The sequence below is a fragment of the Molossus molossus genome, unplaced genomic scaffold, assembly GCF_014108415.1.
Source record: "Molossus molossus isolate mMolMol1 unplaced genomic scaffold, mMolMol1.p scaffold_m16_p_18, whole genome shotgun sequence".
Lineage (NCBI taxonomy): Eukaryota > Metazoa > Chordata > Mammalia > Chiroptera > Molossidae > Molossus > Molossus molossus.
In genome coordinates, this window is record NW_023425353.1 from 31,909,924 (window position 1) to 31,933,174 (window position 23,251).

The 23,251-nt window shown below is 45.2% G+C and overlaps 1 pseudogene; it reads right to left on the minus strand.

Moving 5' to 3' along the window:
* On the minus strand, nt 1-21,775 carry LOC118633550 (annotated as a pseudogene).
* Nucleotides 21,776-23,251: the final 1,476 nt, after the last annotated feature.

The window sequence follows — 23,251 nt, forward strand, 5'->3', positions numbered from 1 at the left end:
TCATGCAGGAAAGAGCTCGGGAGGGCTCTCTCCATATCACTAACTTTGCTGTGGAATCTCTATAGGTGTTCTCGTGCTGCATGGTCTGGGATGAGGTTCTGCATTTAGCCCAACACAGGTCCAAGTGATCTTCTACTGCCTTGCAGAGGTTCTGGAATGCCACAGCTGCCGGTTGAGGAAGCGCTCCAAGAGAAGTTGCTTGTTGGGCTGCTCGTGAGCTGCGCCAGCCGCTGGACAAGCAGCCATCACAGCAGCACTGCTGGTGCCCAGGACCTTGACGTTACAGCAGCCATGCACCTGCAAAGCCTGAGGTGCTTCGCTTCAGTGCAGTTCCGGCCCTGGTTGCTGGGCTGACTGCTTTTGCCCAATTTGAACTGCACTTTCCACAGAATGGGCTGTTCATGGTCTTGAACCTAGAGGAGATTCCAACCTCTCACTACCCTCTCCTCCTGCCTGAAGGCGCTGGTGTGGAAGTAGACGAGCAAGAGTCCGAAGACCAGACGAGCACCCACCTCTTCTGCAGGAGCTGGAGCCACACCACGGCTGCCAGGTTCACCACGCCCGGAGCCCCACCCCTCACGCTGGGCTGCCCCGCGGCCCTCAGCCCAGCCAGCTCCCCACCTCCCGGTCCTCCTTTATACCGACCCTAATTCCACTCATGAAGGCTCTGCCCTCATGACCTAACACCTCCCAAGACCCTTCCTCCTAGTACCATCACATTGGGCATTCACTTTTCAACATATAAGATGGGGGTGGGGGCACAAACATTCAAACCTTGGGATTTGGCCAATCACTGACGCTTTCTGAGCTTCAGTTTCCTCCCTGTTGGGAAAGGAACACAGTAACCTGCAGTGTGGGATTGTCACAGGCGGGACTTACTGTAATCTCCATACACAGCAGCCACTCATAGAAAGCTCTCAATAAATCATTATAGGTATAATTTTTATCAGCAGCAAACTTTCTTCTATCTCCTTTGGGCTCGCTCTCTCTTTCTCCTCCCCTCCTTTATTCTCTGGATACCTTCTTATCCCTCCAAAATGCTGAACAGTACTAGGGCCATAGGACATGCCCAACAAATAGAATTAACAATAGCTACCACTTAAGCACCAGCTATGTGTCAGACCCTTTGCTGATGGTTTAGACCAGCAATTTTCAACAGGTGTGCCGTGGCACACTGGTGTGCCGCAAGAATTTTTAAAACATTCAATACCTGACTATTTACTCAGGGGACTGATCTCTTTTCCCTTAAATTGTCAAATAACAAAACAACAGCCAACACAATAGCCATCTGGTGTGCATGAATCAAAATTATACCTTTTTTTGTCAGATTGGCAAACTTTTTTTTTTTTTTTTGGTGTGCCGCAGATCTTTAGTAATTAGTTTCTGTGTGCCATGAGATGAAAAAGGTTGAAAATCGCTGGCTTCGACTTTAACACAGATGCTCACGTCAAGGTCATGAGGCAATTACTAAGATGCCTTCTTCACGAGCTTCTGGGAATTGAAGCAATGAAGTTGCCCACAGGGACACAAGTGGGTGGTGGCCTTGCAGGCCTGTCTGACTCTAGAGACAAAGTTCTCCCCTGTCCCTTGTACTGCAATATACTGTGACTCACAGTTTGCTTATTGGTTCACTTGTATATTTAAATTATTTTAAAATCATATAATCTCAGTTTAAATGCCAGGAGGGGGATATTAAACTATGCTCCCTCTGCAGGACCCTGGGGTTCCATGGGTTACCCTGACATGCTTTGGGGAACATGTGGACCAGCATTCCCATCTACTGGGAAAATCACCAATTTTACAGATGAGGAAACTGCCAGTTTCTTGGGGGCAGAAGTCTCCTTTCCTCCCGGAATACAAAAGGCACACGACTTTGCTAGTCCAGAGTTCACTCCACTGTACCAAGCCACCACTGTATCAAGCCACCACAGGGGCCCTTCCTCTGCCTGGTGGGCTGCCATTAAAACATGGGGTTGTTGGGTGGGGGGCACCTGCCACACAGTCCAAGAGGCCTCGCTGCCCTGTTAGTACTTGATTCCCGGGTCATTCCTATCAACTTTCTGACTGCGGTGTCAGAAAGTGCAAGCCTGCACTGAGAGCCAAGTCACCCAGAGCCACAGGGCCGACCACTGGAGCCCTCTGTTTATTTTCCTTTCTGGACACATTGGTGACTCGGTGTTTGAAAAGCCCCAACGAGGCTGGAATGAGTCCGCAGGAGAATGGACGGTGGCCTCACAGAGGCCTGCTGGTGATTTGGAATGTCCTTTGGAAGCCTTTTTAATAAACTTTGTTTGTATCTGCCTTGATGAGGAACACATTTGCCTGGGACCGTGCAGGGATGTTTGGTTTTGAGGCTTCCCTTTCTTGGCCTTAGAAGTTCTTGGTGGCGGTGGCTGCCTGCAGGCCCTTGGGACTCCCCTGTGGAGGGCTGACCTGCCTCTAGCTTTGTCCCAGTAACTTTAGTCATGCTACACTCCTGGCCCCTGGTGTCCCTGATAAACTACAGAGCACAAAGTGCAGGGTCAGAAAGGTTTGAAAGTTCAACAGGAAAAAGTCCCATTACCTTTTAAAGAAACTTCCAGGCCCAGCATTGGAATTTGGGGTTTGTTTTTGTTGTCTTGAGAAGAAATAAAAGTATTCTATTTGTACATGGTATGGTTGTTAGTATAGAAAAACTCAAAGGATGCTAAAAATCACTTACTAGAACTAGTAAGCGAATCTAGCAATTGAAAGGGTGGGATTTTGTTTTTTCATTCCGTCAAGTAAATATCTCTTTGATGCCTGCCTCTCCAGCCTTCATCAATGGTGAGATGTGGTTTCAGTGTCTTATACATAGAGCAGCTCCTGACCAAGAACCCTCAATATAAAACATTGAGAAGGCTGTTCCTCCCATGGGTTTATCTCCCAGGCAGGAATAGCAACAACCAGCTACATTCCCAGACAACCCATGTGTGGTGAGCACCCTGAACCCCTGAACTGCTGGTGTTCACACAATGTTCTATCTGACCAAAAAGGGGTGAATACTGAGCCCCTAAAGCGAGTTGATCAACCATACTCTGGGGAAAGGATGTCAATTCCATCCTTGCTGGTACTTATTTCCTTTTAACTCTTGTGTGTAGAAAGCGGAAAGAGGTCCAGGTAAGCCAGTTGGGTAGGCAGCAATTCCAGATCAGGGGACAGGAAGGAGGCAGCAAGACAGAGTTCCTGCCCCATTTATTCAGGATGACTTCCATGTGGTCCAGTGTATCAAATGCCCATCTTGATTGACCCATTTGGCAAAAATAATAACAGCATGGAGAAGGGACACCAAGATGGAGGCCAGGTGAGAAGCACATGACAAATCACTGAGACCAAAGTCTGTGACCTGCGGGGGATCAGGGTAGTGCCATAAGAAAAGGGTTTTCCTGTCCATCTCTGGGGTCACACAGCTCTGCTCCTTCCTGGCTGTGTGACCTTGGGCAAGTTGCTTAGCCTCTCTTCACTTCAGTTTTCTTATCTGTGAAATGGGTACAACAGTACTTTTCATGAAGAGTTGTTTTTACAGTTAGAAATAATATATTATGTATATGTAAATTAATGCACAAAAAAGAATGTGGAAGGATAAATACCAAAGGTGGGGGAGGCAGAGGGGGAGGGGACTGAATGTAGAAGAGAGGGAGGGGGGCTTCCACCTCCACCAGGCAGATAAGGATAACAGCATGAGGGGAGACTGAGAAGAAATGTGTGTGTGTGTGTGCATGCATACACGCGCAGATGACTTATTTTATAATATGCCCAGCTCACTGCACATAGTACATGCTTAATAAATAGTAACTACTGTTCTTCACTTTTTTCTCAGAAAGTCCTGGGTATTTATGCATGTAGTAAAGGGCCTGTCACCATCAAAAGCCTCTTGTAGAAGTCCCTTTTGATTCTGACAGGAGACAGAGGAAGGAGTTTCAGGCAAAGGGCCCCTAATCCCTTCTTTATTTTGGTTCAAAAACACCAACGGGAGAGGAAGCTGGATATGTGGACACTCCATGGGTCACTTTCTTGTTATGAAACCTGAGAGTGAGTAGTTCCCGCCTGGCTAGCAAACCTGCGGCCACTCTTCCGGCCTCGGCTGGAGCCCCTCTGGGTCTGGGCTCTCACCCCAGCCTGGTGGCCCTAGGCGCCTCCCTCTCGATGCCATCCTGGAGGGGCAGCCCAGATATGCAGTACAAAAACACACCAGCAGCAGCCCGTTTCATAACATCACGTGTCCAAATAAATGGAGCTGTTGACTCAGGCTAATTAGATGAGGGGCCTTTCCTAAAGAGCAATCTGTGTGAGGCTAAGAAAAACAGGGCTTCTTGGCGGAATTAGGCTTCTAATCCCCGGCTTCCCCGGCAGAGTCATGGCCTGGAGGAGATGGGGCCTCCCAGAGATGCCCTGTCAGGAGCTGGCCAGAGGGCTGCATTCCTGTTCTGCTGCCTGCCTCCAGGCTGGTTCATCCTGCCTGGGCTGCACACCTGAGCTATGGCCGCTGAGGCTGGTGAAGGAGCCCCACGATCCTCTCACCATCACCCCAGATGGGCTTATTTTGACCCCAAGAGGTAGGTACCATCTCAAACCATGCCCACCCAGACTCACTTTTCAAATGGAAATTGATTAAAAGTAGAGATGGATTTTGGGGGAACACAAATACCCCACCAGCATACAAAAGGAAAAGCAGAGAAAGAAGAGGGGCTATGCTGTGAGGCATCTGCAAAGGAGCCAGCCGCCTCACCAGGGCAGCATTAGCTTGCATTCACCTCTCTGATTGTGGGTTCCTGTGAGCAGGGACCTAGTTCCAGTGACCTCTACACTCAGGGCAGGTCAAAATCCAGGGCTTGCTGTGAGGGCTAAACCAGGAAATGTGTGTGAAGTGCTTGGCCCCTTGCCCAGCCTGCAGCAAACCCTCTATCAATGGTCTGCCACTGCCCCTGAGCCTTGCCGGGCAGGCAGGGAGTGGGTTAGAGTTGTGGCTCCTGCCAGAACATGGGGAGCTTATAAAATGGGGAGATGACATCGATTTTTGAAAGGGGCCCAGGCACCTCAGCTAAGAATCAAGACAACTGACGTTCAGAGGAGAGAAAGAGATTACATTGAAGGTCAGAGAGGGCTTCCTGGAGGAGCTGAAATTCGTAGACCACAAAGGGATACGCAGGATTTGGTTAGGTGGGGAAGATAGGGTCTGATATCAAGGTAGGGGGAACATCAAACGCAAAGGTGGAAATCAGAAAAGAGCCTGGCAGTAGCGGAAACTCTGCAGAGGGGGCCAACTGGAGAACAGGGTAACTTGTTGGAGGAGGCAGGCAGACCAGGCAGCTGGGCCCTTGGTGGGAGTATTGGGGTCCTGACCAGAAAGTTCTGCATCAATGAAGCCTTTTATCTCACTGTCTGCCACGCACACCCAACTTGGTCCTGCCCCTTGCCTTTACTCCTGCAGTTCCTACCACCTCTAATGCCTCCTATGGTTTATCCCCTCATCTGCCCTCACATGTACCCAAAATTCACCTTCCCCCGGAGCCTTCTGTAAAGGAAAAGCATGGCTTTTAGATTCAGACTGGGCTTCAGCGGCCATTTCATTTCAATATACCTCATCTGTATACTCATACTGTCTTATCTGTGAAGTGGGAAAAAATATCTACTTCCATGGCTATAGTGAGGATGAAATTAGATAAGGTATGTAGAGCTCCTAGTAAGTATCTGACGCATAGTAGGTTCTCAGGAAATATTTGTGATATGAATGGATTCAAAGCCATGTAACCTCCAAACTTTATTTTATTCTACATAGAAAGGTCTTATCTCCATCCTGTGAGATGCTCATCCCTTCTTTCCTCCCCATACTTGCTGGCGTAGGCTAACCCCAATCCCATGGAGGTCCAGTTCAAGGCCCAGGTCAGCATCCTCAGGCCTGACATCACATGGCCTCCTAGTAGTGTACCCAACATTATATGATGCTCTCTCAGAGAGCATGTCTGGCTGTCCAGTCCTGGGGAAAGATAACACTCCACCTTCCCTTGTACCCACCGCAGCAACCAGAACAAAGCTGGGCACAAGCTGCATGCTTGGCAGGGGCTGCTGCTCAAATATCTTCAGGGACCAGGCAGGTAACATAAATGAGGGATGGAAGCATGGTGGCAAACAGTGGGGCATGGTGGAGCCTCTGGCAAGCTGCAGCTTGTATGTTGATTGGTTGACCAAGTGGTACAGGGAAGAGGTTCTACAAAGACAGAAGTCTTGGATCACTTGCTCATCAGGTGACTGTAACCAACAGGCTTCCCTTCTCTCTGGACCATAGGGACACTGTTTTTCCAAAGAAGCCTACAGACCCTTCCAGGCAGCTCCCAAGCTGTGAAGAGGATCAAACGAGCCGGTGTTTATGAGAACACTTTGAAAGCCTGAGGTTCTGTGGAGACCTGAGGGATCATGTTCAGAAGTCCTAACATTTCCCCAAACCAGGCCCCAAATCTCAGATGATCAGGAACAGGTATATGGTTAGAGGATCTTAAAAGCCCCTGCTGCCCTGCTGGGAGCTGCCTCCTATCTCCCCAGGATCTCTGGCGGCCCTGGCTCCACAAGGGGGTGGTAATTGGGTCCCTCTGGAAAACAGCAGAGGCAGTTTAGGGCAGCTGGAGGCGGCAGAAACTCTATCCCCTCCAGAGCCCTGACATTCTCATCAGCTCCTTTCCCGCCTGCTAGCCAGGCCCGCAGCTTCCTGAGACCACCCAGCTTCCCCGCCCTCCCCTGTTCCCATGGCTCCCTGATGCTCCTCTCCACTGCCCTGGCAGAGGCCAGTGACTGGAGGTGCCCCAAGCCTGTCTTCCCTCCAAGGTCTTGGTGGCAGCTGCCAAATGGCACTGTGACCTCCTCAACCCCCAGCTCCATCGTTACTTTCACCTCCTGGGACAGAGGGGCACTGAGCCCCAACCTGTGGCCCAGCCTGACCCCAGGCATTGAGGCCAGCTGTTGCCAGACACCAGGAGCACAAGCTGCCCATGAACAAGTGTGCTCACTGGATTCAGATCCAGTTACCAGGGCTATGACAGTTACCAGGGCTCAACCACCTGCTATTTGCCCAGCACTTTCCTAGTACTCCCACAGTTCAATAGGCAATGTTAGTATACCCATTTTTCAGACATGGAAGCCACGGCTCAGAGAGGTTAGGTGACTTGTCAAGATGCAAAAAAATGAAATTCACCCCAGTTCTGACTACTAGCTACATGCTTGTGCTAGCAAAATGCCTCATGTGTTCACTTCACAAACTTTCACCAAGCACCTCCTATGTGTCAATCTCTGTTAGAGCGCGAGCATAAAATGGTGCATAAAAAGATAGGACCCCTGCCTGCATGACACTAATAGAGTAAGAGGAGAAATAAACACTAAGGGTCAGATCAGAGAAATTTTTAAGCAGAGATGGTGATTAAATGCCGCAGGAGAACTGTACCAGGAGGCTCTGCCCTCGGTGGCGGTCAGTCCTAAGGATGAAACAATGTTACCTAGGAGAAGCCAGGGTGCTGAGGGGCAGGTGGGCCTAAGGGAGTGCCTGCGGGTACAGCGAGCAATGCGAGCTGGGAAGGAGAAAGAACTGAAAAGCTGAAGTGGCTGGAGTGCAGGTGCCCAGGGAGAGCCCCTCTGAGGAGCTCTGGGCTTTATAAGTATTTGCTCTTGCCCACAAAAGGTCCCCAACAAGCCCCTGGAGCAAGAGAATCAGGCTGGCATATTTCAAGACAGACCCTGGCTGCAGAGTCCATATGGACTGTTCACACACACACACACACACACACACACACACACACACACCCCTCCTGCCCATCCAGTCCAGTCATTCCCCTTTCTAGATTCAGGACTCCTGTGGGCCAAGCTCCCCCTCAGACCCAATCTGGGGTGGGGCTCTTATCTTGTCCATCTCAGGTCAGAAACCCAGTGCTACTCTGAACAGAAACATCCTAACGCCTGAGCCACACCTGGGTCGTGAGAAGCCTATCACTTCACAGCAAATGAGAGCATCAGGTCTCAAAGATTGAGACTGAAAGCAGGTACACTCGAGGTTCACAAAGTGTGAAGCTGAAAACCCACTGTGTATGTAAAATAACAATCTTACTGGTTTACTTTTTCCTACAGATTTAAATAAGTGTCTCGCCTTGGCCGGTTTGGCTCAGCGGTTAGAGCGTTGGCCTTTAGTCCAGAGATCTGGGTTCAGTTCCCGCTAAGGGCACGTACTTCAGTTTCAGTTTGTCCCCGGCCCTGGTTAAGTCAGGGCCATGTGGGAGGCAGCCACTTGATGTGTCCCTTTCACGTCGATGTTTCTCTCCCTCTCACTCTTCCTCTCTCTCCCTCCCACTCTATCTGGAAAAATGGAAAAATGTCCTCGGATGAGGATAAAAAAAAATTTAAAAATTAAATGAGTGTCTATCCTCCTGAAATCAATAGACTTTCAGCATCATCAAAAGTCTGTGCTATGTTTAAATCTTTCCCCCAAAGTTGGGGGATCTGTGTCACCTCTGTAGAGGGCAATTCGGCAACATTTGTCAAAATTACATGTGCAAGGACCCTTTAATTGAGCAATTACACTTCTAAGATTATATTCACACACATGCAAAATTAGATATGTATTTTTGGAGGACTGAAGGATGATCCTGCCTGCACATCTGCTTCTCAGTGCATAAGACAGCTCAACAGGATACACAAGAAGCTGCAGCCCTGGCCGGTTTGGCTCAGCGGTTAGAGTGTCGACCTGCGGTCCCGAGAGACCCGGGTTTGGTTCCCGCTAAGGGCATGTACCTCGGTTGCAGTTTGTCCCCGGCCCTGGATGGGTCGTGTGGGTGGCAGCCACTCGATGTGTCCCTTTCACGTCGATGTTTCTCTCTCTCTCTCTCTCCCTCTCACTCTATCTGAACAAAATATCGAAAAATGTCCTCGGGTGAGGATAAAAAAAAAAAAAAAAGAAGCTGCAGCACTGGATGCCTCTGAAAAGGGACTGACTGGGTAGATAATGGGGTGGGAAAGATGTTTACTTTAAATTTTTTGAACAATGCGTCTTATTATCTATTCAGTAAATTAGGATATATGTGTGCAATGAAATGCTACTCAGAAATAACCAGGAATGAACTAGGGAATCACTCAACAACATAAATAAATCTACAAAATACTATGCTGTACAACAAATGCCAGATCCAAAAGACAACACAGCGTCTACTTCCATGTATATGCAATTTCAGAAAGATAAATCTAACCTCAAAGTGGTTATCTGGGGCTGGAAGTGGGGTGGAGGATCAACTAGGGAGGAGCACAAAGAAACTTTTTGGGGTGATAGAAATGTTCTATATTTTGACTGAGGTGTTTATCACATGGGTGTTTAAATGTGTTAAATTCCTCAATATATACACTTAAAATGGGTGTATTTTTTGTATGAAAATTATATCAGTAGAGTTGATTTTTTAAAGAGAAAAAATATATGTGTGTGATATAAATCAATACACAAAAAGTTTTTAAAGTGACAAAAACCCAGTATTGAGAGCCTAATGAGGGAGGTACTTCATAACACGCCCACATCACCCAGAAAGGGATGGTTAGAGGAACAATCATAAGAACTCTCTGGTGCTATCTGCCTGCCTGCACACAATTAAGCCCAAGTTATTCTAAAAAGCAAACTTTCTTTTGGTAATCCAACGAATAATCTTGAGAACCAAATGTGGACTGAAGTGAATGCATGAGCTGGCTCCTGAGACTGATTGCTATATGTTTGTTCAGGGGTGATCTCTGGCCCAGGAGCTCAGACCACCAACTGCTCCAAGTCACAGCGTCTTAGACCTGAAAGGGATCTTAGTGGTTCTCCTGTGGCAAGGCCCATGCAATCATCACTATGAGAGGTGGCTCCATTTCTGAGCAGATGCTTCCCCACTGCCCAGCTGAAGCTATCCCATCTCTCACTGACACTGTCTGGCCCCCAGAACATCAATCGTCTGGGCAAATGGCCAAGACAAAGTTCTGCTGTCCCTTCAGTTGTCAGAGTGTCTGGTACCAATCTGGACATCGGACTGGCAGAGGAAAAGATTCAGGACCTGAGATTCTGCCAAAAGAAGCCAGGGAGCAGACATGGGAACCAAGGCCTCTGCCCAGAATCTATGACTCAGGGACAAGAGGAAAGCTGCCATGTCCCCAGAAGCAAGGATCCCCATCCCCTCCCTCCTCTTTTCCCCTTCTCCCTGGGAAAACATGTTTATATCTCATCAAATACAAATATCGATATTTATACATGTAAATATATGTTTATTTTATGATAATATATTCTTCTTTTTTTTTTTAATCCTCATCCAAGGATAGTTTTCCATTTATCTTCAGATAGAGTGGGAGGGAGAGAGAAAGAGAGAAACATTGATGTGAGAGAGACACATCAACTGGTTGCCTCCTGCACAACCCCGACCAGGGCCGGGGACCAAACTGCAACTGAGGTACATGCCCGTGATTAGAATCAAACCTGCAAACCTTTGGTCTGCAGGCCAACACTCTAACCGCTGAGCCAAAGTGGCCAGGGCAGTAATATATTCTTTATATACTATATTCCATAGAACATTAAATATATACATTTATATTACTTATGTAATATATATGATATTTATCTATATATTGGTCTGACCCCTGAACATCTCTCTAGCTACAACTTTTTATCTCCCCACTTTTCATCTACTCATCTTAAGAAAATTGTCTGTGTTTATTCTCTGCACTTCTTCATTTCCTTCAACTAACTGCAATCTGCCTGTTATTCTACGCCCCTCACCTCCATGTTACAGAAACTGTTAAAAAAATGACAATATTGCCCTGACCAATTTGGCTCAGCAGTTAAAGCATAGGCCTGAGGACTGAAGGGTGGCAGGTTCTGTTCCTGATCAAGGGCACGTACCTGGGTGGCAGCTTTGATCCCCAGCCCCAGTTGGGGTCGTGCAGAAGGCTGCCAATCAATGTGTCTTTCTCATGTCGATCTTTCTCTCTCTCTCTCTCTCCCCCTCTCTCTCCCCCTCTCCCTCTCCCTCTCCCTCTCCCTCTCCCTCTCCCTCTCCCTCTCCCTCTCCCTCTCCCTCTCCTTCTCCTTCTCTCCCTCCCTGCCTCCTTCCCTCCCTTCCATTCTATCTAAAAATCAATGGAAAAATATCCTCAGGTAAGGATTTTTTTAAAATATATAATATTTATTAAAATGTTCATAGCAGCTTTATCATAATATCCAAAAACTGAATCCAGTTCAGGTGTCTAACAATAGGAGAATGGATAAACTGTGTTACAGCCAAACAATGAAATACTACTCAGCAATAAAAATGAGCAAATTACTGATCCACACACATGAATGAATCTCAAGATCATTATGCTAACTGAAAGAATAGTTACCCAAAAGAGTACACCTGGTAATAATCTATTTACACGAATTTCCAGAATGGGCAAAACCAGTCCATGGGGGAAACATCAAAAGAGCGGTTGCCTCTAGGTGAGAGTAGGGATTGACTGAGGAGCAGGAGGGAATTTCCTGCAGAGATGATAATGCTCAATATCTTAATGTATAGTTACATTACACAGATATGTGCAATAGTAAAAACTCATGGATGGTAAAGTTTGTTTTTTTTTTAAAGAAATAATTCATGGTTTTATTTTGTGTATTTTATGTAAAATTGTTACACCACTTTTATATATATATATATATATATATATATATATATATATATATACTTTTGCTACAGATGTTTCTCCTTTTTTACCCTACTGTCACCCTCCTCCCCATCCCCTCCATCCTGTCCCCAGCTTTGTTGCCCATGTCCATTGGTTATGTGTACATGCATATAAGTTCTGTGGTTTATCTCTTCCCTCCCCCCACCACCCCCTCTTCTGAAGGTTGTCAGTCTGTACCCTACTTCCACGTCTCTGGGTCTACCCTATTCCTCAGACTGTTATGTTCATTATATTCCACAAATAAGTGAGATCATGTGGTATTTGTCTTTTTCTGCTTGGCTTGTTTTGCTTAGGATAATACTTTCCGGGTCCCTCCATGTCGTCTCAAAGGATAAGAGATCTTTCTTTCTTACAGTTGTATAGTACTCTATCGTGTATATGTACCACAGCTTTGTTATCTATTCGTCTCTTGATGGACACTTGGGCTGTTTCCAGATCTTAGCTATTGTAAATAGTGCTGCTATGAACATGGGGGTACATATATTTTTTCTGATTGGTGTTTCAGGCTTCTTAGGGTATATTCCTAGAAGTGGGATCAGTGGGTCAAATGGCAATTCAATTTTTAATTTTTTGAGGTAACATCATATTGTTTTCCAGAGTGGCTGCACCAGTCTGCATTCCCACCAGCAGTGTACTAGAGTCCCCTTTTCTCCACACCCTCGTGGATGGTAAAGTTAGTATTTGTACCTAGGGGGAAAACGAACCATAAATACTTAAGTTAGTGATATACATGCTGAACTGTTTAGGGATGAAGTATACTAATGTCTGCAAGTTATTTTGAAATGTATCAAAATATAAGCTGGGTAGATGAATGAATAGAGGGTTGGGTAAGTGGAGAGATATATGATAAAACAACTATAACAAAATAATTGAATCTGGGTGGGTAGTATATATATTATGTTTGAATATTTTCATAATAAAATGATGGGGGGAGGAAATCATTATCAATAATATCCTAAATGACACATTGAATGGAATCAAAGAACCTGGGTTCTAATATTGACAAGACCATTTCCTACCTGTCTGATCAGGGAAAAGACTTAAACCTGACTTAAACCTGACAAGGCCCAGTATCATAGTTCATAAAAGGAAGCTTATAAAAAACCATCTGTGTCATAGAGTTCTTGTGAGGATGATATGACAGAACATATGCAAAGGGCTTGGAAAGGTTCATTGTGACCTGAAGCTATAAAGAAAAAAAAGAGTCTCCCATTACAAATTCACAGAAATTCTATATTTAAAAATAATAAATAAAAGTATCAATTGTTGCCCTGGCTAGTTTGGCTCAGGGGTTAGAGCGTGGGCCTGCGGTCCAGAGAGACTCAAGTTCAGGTCCTGCTAAGGGCACGTACCTCAGTTGCAGTTTGTCCCCGACCCCAGTTGGGGTTGTGCGGGAGGTAGCCAGTCGATGTGTTCCTTTCACGTCGATGTTTCTCTCTCTCTCTTCCTCTCTCTCCCTCCCACTCTACCTGAACAAAAATGGAAAAATGTCCTTGGGTGAGGATTAAAAAAAAACAAAAACAAGTATCAATTGTTTTCAATTTCTAGCTCTCAACAAAATGTAATCTGTACATACCAGAAGTAAAGGGACCTGAAAGGCAGAAGAGTAGCACAGGAGCCAGCGTTGAAGAAACCCTAGCTAGAGGGCAGAAGGCTTACAGACTGTAAATATCTCTACAGGTGAGAAGCTTCGGTCTAATCCTCTTACAGGGACAAGAGACACTCAAGTTAAATTAGGAGTGAAAATTATGCATAAAGTCGGGACTTTTGAAGAGCTGCACCCTTAATGAAAAGAGGGTTAAAAAAACTCTCCCACCAGCCCAGAGACATAGCAATAAAGCTTGTCTCTTCCTGGTCTCCCATAAAAAAATCAAAACACCAAGTTTGTACCAGGTGATGGTTTAGAGTTGGACTTATGCCAACCATATCATGCAGCAATCCTAAGTGAAAAAAAAAAAAAAAAAAGATCCCAAGCTGATGATACCTCGAGGGTACCTAGAAAAACCAAAACAAATCTTTCTGTGGGGTCATTCCAACAACTCAGGCAGTACATGATTCCCACAGGGAAAGAAATCACCTAGGGAAATGGCAAACCATACAAAGAAAAGTTTACCATGAGCAAGAGTTTTCAGAAACAACAAATAGGAGAAATGGCATCCCAAGAGTTTCTGATAACTGAGCATTCTGAAAGACTCTAAGTAGATTTAAAATAATAAAAGAGAAAAAGGGAAGAAACAAAAACCAAATGAAATCCTAGGAAGGTTTTTTAAAGAACCAAATAAAACTTCTAGAAATGAAAAATGTAGTCATCAAAATTGAAAATTTAGTGAATGTATAAAATTGTAGAATAGATGAAGCTGAAAAGAGAAGTGCTGAATTAGACAATAGCTATGAGGAAATCACTAACATTGTACAAAGAGGCAAAGCAAAGAGTGGAAGATAATTAAGAAAAGGAATGAAAAGGCTCAACAAATTTGTAATAAGAACAAAAGTAATAAAGAAGAAGAAATACCAAAAGCTATAAGAGCCAAGAATTCTGAATAATGATGAAAAATATAAACCATAATAAGAAAAAAGAACTCCAGTCCCCAAGCAGACTATATAAAAATAATTCCATGCCTAGAGATATATCAAAATTGCAGAATACCAAAATAAAATCTTAAAAGCAACTAGTGAGAATAGACACAATACCTACAAAAGAACAATGAGGCTGACCACAGACTCCTCAGTAGCAACTCCAGATGCCAGAAAGTAATAGAATATCCCAAGTATCTTCCATGTGCTGAGGAAAAATAACTGTCAACTTTAGTGCTCAATATCCAGATATATTATCATTTAAGAGGGAGAATGAAATTTTAAAATTTCAGCAAAGACTTTTCACAGACTTTTGGTGAAAGCTCTATGAAACTATATACTTCAAGAAGAAGGAAACTGAATTCAAAAGAAAGGAATGGGTGAGCAAAGAAAATGCTAACATATGAATCCTCTAAACAAACACTGACTATAAAAATACACAGATAAGCCCGGCTGGTGTGGCTCAGGGGATGAGCATCGACCCATGCATCAAGAGGTCACTGGTTCCATGTCCAAGTTGTGAGCCAGGGCACATGTCCAAGTTGTGAGCCAAATCCCCAGTGGGGGGCATGCAGGAGGCAGCCAATCAATGTTCTCTCTCATCGATGTTTCTATCTCTCTCCCCCTCTCCCTTCCTCTCTCTCTAAAATCAATAAATAAAAAATATTTTTAAAAGAACAAAACAATAATGAGGTCTACAATTTATTGAGCATATACCATGTTCCAGACACTTGATTTTATTTATTCTTATATCAAACTTGTAAGATAGCTAGGAATACTGTTCCCCATCTTACAGAGGAAGAACCTGCACTCATAGAGTTAGTACGAATGTCAAGGTCATACAGCTAACTGAGTGGCCAGATTCCAGTCCAGGGCAGCCACATGGCAAGGCCATGCTTTTACCCACTCTGCTGTACTAATTCTAAAGCAATAATAACTTACTCTAGTCCTTGCTCACTGAGGCTGCCTGTGAAGAATTCAAGCTTGGGGCCAGCCATCAGGAGAGGGAGGTGGCATCCCAGAACTGGGGCTTCCTGTATAAACAGGAGGCACATGGGAAGCGGCACTGTGGTGCAGGGACAATGGACAGTGAGCAGGCAGGGCCTCCTGTCTCCGGTGGGCGCTCAGGGCTGCGGGCGGCTGGGCAGGAACAGCTGGGGCCCTGACTCCCTGATGCCTGGCCTAGGAGAGGAACTGCCCCTCTCATGGCTAGCCCAGGAGGAAGTTCCCTGCTGATTCTCGGGAAGCCCTTCCCATCACAGGCCTCAGCTGTGCCTGGACCTCCTCTTTCTTCTTCAGGAGCATGTTGTCTTTAGGGCTAATCTGGGATACGGGTCTCCTCTGAAGTCCCCGTGGCCTGGAGGCTTGGAGGTTGTGGCAAGCCAAGCCAGGCCAGGCTCAGACGCCAATCCAGGAGGCAGCCACCACTAAGGGGAAAAAAGCATAGGGCAGTATAAAACAAAACAACTTGGGATATGTAAAGCAAAAAGATCTGACTTCACACCCCAGCTCCACTTCTAACTAGCTGTGTGATCTTGGGCAAGACACTTACCCCCTCTGAGCCACCATTTCCTCATTTGCAAAGTAGGAAAAATAATGTCTACTCTAAAAAGAGTTGTTTGAAGGTTAAACAAGATAATCTATGTAATCAACACCTAGTAAGAGTTGCCTAATAGTAACTCTGAGTATTTAAAGCATGTAAGAAGCCCCCCACCTTTGTCCCACAGCTAGTCTACTGCACCACATGAATTTTCACCATCAGAGAGACTTTGTCGCTCTGGCCAGTTTGGCTCAGCGGTTAGAGCATCGGCCTGCGGTCCAGAGAGATCCGGGTTCAGTTCCCGCTAAGGGCACGTACCTCAGTTGCAGTTTGTCCCTGGCCCTAGTTGGGTCATGTGGGTGGCAGCCACTCGATGTGTCCCTTTCACATCGATGTTTCTCTCTCTCTCTCTCCCTCCCACTCTATCTGAACAAAATATTAAAAAAAAAAAAAAAAGAGAGAGAGACTTTGTCACCACTAAAATACCAATTGTCCATAAGGGGCAAAGTACCCCAGACCTGGGAAAGCAAGAGAAGGTGGGTCTGGGGGAAGGTTCTGGACAAGCCCTGACCACCGTCTTCCCAAGACTTCTGTAACACCACACACTCTTGGTCACCTCTCTCTTTAGCCATTTCTGCTTCAGTCATTTTACAGGCTTCCCAACTCTACCTATCTCTTTTCTTTAATTTCCTCCTCTCTCCCCCTCTCCACACCCTCCCTGGATGATTTCATCCTGTCCCATCTATAGGTTAATGACTACTGAACCTCTCTCCTGAGTCCAGATCTACATGTCCAAGTGGCTCCCAGACATCTCCTCCTGGATGCCCCTCAGGCACCTCAACTGCAACATGCCCCACACAGATAATCATCTCACCTACGAAGCCTGTGTCTCCAAGCTTTCCCTGCCGCAGGGAATGACCAAACCTTATGCCCAGTTGACCAAGGCAGCAACCTAGGCATTGTTCTGACTCCTCCCTCACTCCCACTCTAATCAGTTATAAGCCTCACAGATTCCACACCCTAAATGTGTCTTGTGGTGTGCCCGTTTCTCCATTCTCCTGCTTCCTTCTTATCCCAAGCCCATCATCTCTCACCTGGGCGTTAGGCATTTCGGGCTCAGCCCCCTCCAGCCATCCTCCTCACTGCAGCCAGAATCAGCTTCTTAATGTGCAAGCCCTCCCTTTTACTCTCATTTGACAACCCGAATGGCCTCATGGAGAGACCCTAGGCCCTCAGTCATGTAGACCTTGTTAACCTGCCCAGCCTCAATGCCCACTGCCCACTGCCCACCACCCCTCCCCCACACTGGGCACTGCCAAACCCAGCCACTGGCAGTTCCCTGAGAGCACCACTCCCTACTCCAGCTCTGGGCCTGTACACATATGCTCCTTCTTACTGGAAGGCCTTCCCCTCACCTCCCCCGGCTCTTACTCATCCCTCAAGACTTAACCCCAGCATCACCTCCTCCAGGAATACTTCTCCCACCACTCCACAGCCTCAACCATCCCTCATCACAGTATTTATCACACTAAATTGTATTTGTCTGTTCACCTATCCAACTCCCCACTAAACTGTAATTTCCCAGGGGCAGGAACAAGGTCTTCTACAGATTCTCGGCCTAGCACAGAGCCAGTCAAGAGGTGGTGCCTGGATATGTTCATATATGCATAAACGAATGAGTAACAAATTCTACCAACCATGGAGTGGCACCTAAAGACAGTCCTTGGGAGGCAGCCAGTCTTTTTCTTTCTTTCTTTCTTCTTTATTAATTTTTAGAGAAAGAGGGAGAGGGAGAGAGAGAGAGAAACATCAATGAGAGACTACATCAATTGGCTACCTCCTGCATGCTCCCCATTGGGGATCGGGCCCACAATCTGGGCATGTGCCCTGATCAGGAATCGAACAGGTGACCTCTTGGTGCATGCGTCAATGCTCAACCAGTGAGCCAAACCAGCTGGGGAGGGGGGCAGCCAGTCTTAAGCAAATCCACGTATGTGGTAGAAACTTCCTCCTCCCAGATGACTCATAAAGTTTCAAGTTTGCAAATAATTTTGCCCCGAAGCCCCAGGAGCCAAAGAAAATCTGGTGGGATCTTTAACAAAAATCTCCTCCTCAGACCGGAAAAATGGAGATATATCAAGAAGCATTTGGTAAGCACAGACTGCCATATATGACAGGCACTCTTTTTTTTTATCCTTACCTGAGAACATTTTTCCATTTTCTGTTCAGATAGAGTGGGAGGGAAAGAGAGGGAGAGAGAGAGAGAAACATCAACACAAAAGGGACACATCAAGTGGTTGCTTCCCACACGACCCAACCAGGACACCGGACAAAGTGGAACTGAGGTACGCGCCCCTAGTGGAAACCGAACCCGGGTCTCTCTGGACCGCAGGCTGAGGCTCTAACTGCTGAACCAAACTGGCCTGGGAAACAGGCATTCTTAATGGGCAGATTTCCTAAGACTCAGCCTGAAGAGAAAAGGAGTAGGGGTGGGAGGTGCACATGCACAAGTGAGAACACACATGTGTCTGCGTGCACAACTGCGTGAGCATGTGGGCACATGAGTGGGTGGTATGTATGTGCAACTGCGTGGGCATATACCCAAGCTTACATGATTGTGTTCTCCATTCATATACTCTTCAGATCAAGGAAAGACCATCCCTTGACATAAAATAATGTTCCAGAAGCTTTTGTCAAGTCCCCAAAACCATAGGCACCCATTTCTCATAGAAAGTTAGAGCCAAGGCAGTCCCTGTCCTTAGTGAAGTGCCAGCCTCCCCATACAAGGTGTTCCCTCCAGCTGGACTTTATCTTTCCAGTGTTGCCACTACCTAAAGAATGCCTTGCCCTGGCCAGTTTGGCTCAGCAGTTAGAGCGTCGGCCTGTGGTCCAGAGAGACCTGGGTTTGGTTCCCGCTAAGGGCATGTACCTCGGTTGCAGTTTGTCCCTGGCCCTGGTTGGTCGTGCAGGTGGCAGTCACTCAATGTGTCCTTTTCACGTCAATGTGTCTCCCTCTCTCTTCCTTTATCTCCCTCCCACTCTATCTGAACAAAAAATAAATAAATAAATGTCCTCAGGTGAGGATTAAAAAAAAGAGAGAGAAAGAAAAAATGCTCAATGTACAATCCCACACATTCATTCAACAAACATTTTATGCCAGATGTATGCTACCCCAGGCACTAAGAATACAAAGATGATAAGAACACAGTCGCTACCCTCAGGGAGCTCACAGTCTAGCAAAAGAAGACAGACAAAGCACAGACAAGGTATCATGGGAACCCAAATACACAGCCCAGCTTGCTAATATAGATTATTATACCAGAGAAGACCTATAAGAGGATGTGACCCTTGAGCAGACCTAAAAGATAAACAGCAATCAGCTGAGAATAGGCTGATAGGCAAGTCACCTTTACCATGCCCAAGAAGAGCAACCTGAAGGTCCACATGAACAAGGATGCACCCCTAGTTTGGAGAGAGAGAACGGGTGTACAGGAACACAGAGCTGCCAAAACATGAACATACTGAGATGGCCATATGGCCTGTTGAAAGTAAGGGGCATGTCCAACTCCCCTTCAGTGTCCTGCTTCTGGCATACACAGTAAAAAAGTTTGTTGAATTACACACCAGGCTTGTGATTTATTCCACAAATAGATCAAATAGATCAATAGATTAAAATGTGTTGTTTTTGTTCCTAATTAGACTGAAGAAAAGTCTTCAAGGGTGAAAACTAGGTCTTTACTTATGTCCATTAGAGAAATTGGCATATACCTTGGCACCTGACAAGAACACAGCTGAAAGTGCCCCTTGATTAAAGCGATAACATGCTGTCCTCTGGCCCCCAGCACCTGCAATGACATTGGTGGACAGTTCAGTCCTACTGTGGCCTCTCCTGGGAGGCTTGACCTTTATCTGCCAGGTCTTTCCAGGTCACCCAGCCAGAAATCTCTCTTTTCTTCCTCTTCTCTCCAATCCCACCTTTGTCTTGGCTGAAAAGCTGTGTAAAGGCTGAGTACTTGTCACCTGGATCTCCCTGTGGGCAGAAGTCACACATTGCTCCTCTTTTCATCCCACACCTAGAATAGCACTGCGCAGAAAAGGGACTCAACAAATGCATGTGAAGAAACAAATGATGATGCCCTGGCCGGTTTGGCTCAGCGGTTTGAGCGTCCACCTGTGGTCCTGAGAGACCCGGGTTCAGTTCCCGCTAAGGGCGCGTACCTCGGTTGCAGTTTGTCCCCGGCCCTGGTTGGGTCGTGCGGGTGGCAGCCACTCGATATGTTCCTTTCACATCGATGTTTCTCTCTCTCTCTCTGTTCCTCTCTCTTCCTCCCACTCTACCTGAACAAAAAAATGGGAAAATGTCCTCAAGTGAGGATAAAAAAAAAAAAAGAAACAAATGATGTCATTGGTGAATTAATGCATTTGTTCATTCATTCTTTCTTTTCTTCTTTTGGGTGGAAGACACAGTCTAATATCTATCAGGACCCATAAAATCAGAAATTTCCTAAATGATCGCTTAGAGTCCCATTGTCGCTGTCATTAAATATAACAAGAATCCATCATTCATTCTGCCTGTCCTTCACAGACCCTACCTCAGGGCAATCAAATTCTTGCTAAACAGTTAATTAATGAAGAAGGAATGATAGAATTAGAATATCACCATTTTGCTAATGGACACTAATGAATAATGACTCTAGGCAGTGATCATCAGTGGCTGTTAAAATTCAAAAAAACAACTAGATATTAGTGTCTCCTGATGGAAGTATGCAACACCATTGGTGAAGTGTTTTTGCCAAAATATCAAGCCTAATCTAACCAAGCTTCTAGATCTACCAATACCCAGGAAATACAGAGGACAGAGGAACACGTTAGAGGATGCCACAGAGGTGCAATCAGCAGAATCAAGGCTCTGAGAAACGCTGTAGGATAAGTCACCTACTATCTTTAAAAGATTTATTGCCAAGAGAGAGAGGGGACATATCTATAGATTAAAAGAAACTTAAGACACATGTTAACCAAATTCAATGTATGGATCTTGTTTGGATCCTTAAACAAACCAACTGAAAAATCCTTCTGAGACTATTGAGAAAATCTGAACATTAACTGTGTTTTTGATATACTAAACTACTCACAATTTTTAGATATGATGATGGTATAGTGACTATCATTTTTTAATGCTTTTATTTTAGGGATATAAAACCACAGTTCACATGAAGTAATCGATATACCTGGGATTCACTTCAAAAGAATCTGGTGGGGGAAGTGTAAAGAACTTTGTGGGGATGTAGAGGAAACCAGATGGGGATTCACTGTACTATTTTCTCTCTTTTTATATAGGTTTGAAATGTGCCACAATAACAGGTTTAAAACAAAGAGATCAAAGAAATAATATTAATATTAATAATAATAAATGCTAGGGTTTTTTAGTGCTTCCTCTATGCCAGACCTTGTATTAAATACTTTCACATAGTATCTTTTTTTTCATCTTTATTGTTGAAAGTATTATGTCCTCCCTTTTCTCCCTCCAATGACCCCCTCCTCCCCACTCCCACTCCCCATGCTTTCTTTAAACTACTGTCTATGTCCATTGTCTCATAGTATCTTATTTAATCTTTCAAGAACCCTGGAACCTAGATACTATCATCACTGTTTTGAAGATGAGAAAACTGAGGCACAGAGAGTCTGGATAACAGGACCAAAGTCACAGAGCAAGTAGACTGCACAGCCAGGATTTAAGTCTAGATCTGCTGGCATCCGAGCCCATGTTCTCCACCCTCCACCATCTCACACTCACTGACACTGACTTGCCAGGGTACGGGCATCACTTTCTCTTTCACAGATGAAGAAGCTGAGTTTCTGTTCATCAATAACTAGTAAGGTTGAAGATGTCAGTTCCCTTTGATCCAGCAGTCGCCCACTTCTTGGTAAACTGTAACACATGACCACTAGCAGACATATATAAGAATATCCAGCCCTAGCCAGTTTGGCTCAGCGGTTAGAACACAGACCAGAGAGTCCTGGGTTTGGTTCCCACTAAGGCCACGTACCTCAGTTGCAGTTTGTCTCCTGACCTGGTTGAGATCATGTGGGTTGCAACCAATCAATATGTCTCTCTTACGTCGATGTTTCTCTGTCTCTCTTCCCCCTCTACCCCTCCTGCTCTATCTGAAGATAAATGCAAAAATATCCTTGGGTGAGGATTAAAAAAAAAAAAAGAATATCCATAGCAGAACTACCCAACCTCCCTCAACAGGAACACGAATAAATAAACTGTGGTGTGTTCATACAATGGAATGGTGCAACACAGTGAAAATGAATTTGTCCTTATATCAACCAGGAACTTTTCACAAACATCAGGTTGAATGAAAAAGCAAGTGTCTTTCTGCAACAGCAGGATACATTTACCTAAAGTTATGAAACGCAAAACATTATCAACTATTGCCCAGGAGTGGGTATAAATGTAGTACGAGTATAAAAACAGTTATGGGAATAGTTAGCACCAAATTTACCATAGTGATCAATCACCTCAGGAGAGAGAAAGAGAGAGGCATTAAGAAAAGGTGCAGAGGGGTCTTCAACTATATCTGTAAGAGTTATTTCTTAAAAAGAAGTATGTGTGTTCGTGAGGGAAGCTGTGGAGAAACAGGTACCCCACACACTTTTAGCGGGAGTATACATTGCTTCAATCTATAAGGAGGGTAACTTGGTAACATCTATCAAAATTTCAAATGTGCATATCCTTTGACCCAACTATACACTTTTAGGAATTTTTGCACAGATATATGCACACACCTACAAAATTAGATATATACAAGATTATTTGTCACAGTATTGTTTATAAAAGCTAAGGATTGGAAACAACCTAATACCACGCAGCTCTAAACAATAAAATGCACAGATATGGATAGATTTCTAAGATGCAGAATACTGTGCATTAGATGCCATGTGCAAAAAGTGAGGAAGGGCTGGGCAATGTATATTGCATGTTTGTATGTGCATGAAATATGTCCGGTGGGATATAGGTGAAAGCAGGGCCACTGCCTGTGAGAAGGATGACTTGGGGACAGAAGTGGGAGGGAGACTTTTTGCTGTAAGCCTTCTATATTTTTAAATTTTGGTATATGTGAATATATTGGCTACTGAAAGAATGACAAAATTTTAAAACTCTGAAGCTCAGCAAGTTTCCATCATTTCACAGGCTGATATCAATAAATATTGGGACAGATGTCTGTTAAACCACTCCACGATGGTACCTACCTCTGGGTAGAGCCTCTGGGGGTTGTACATCAATGACAGTACCAAATACCAGGATTTCCAGTCCATCTGCACTACCTCTGTGGCCTAGAGCAGACCTTGTATATGTCTGGAGCTGAGTTCCCATCATCCACACAAGGGGATAGACATGCTACTAGTCTC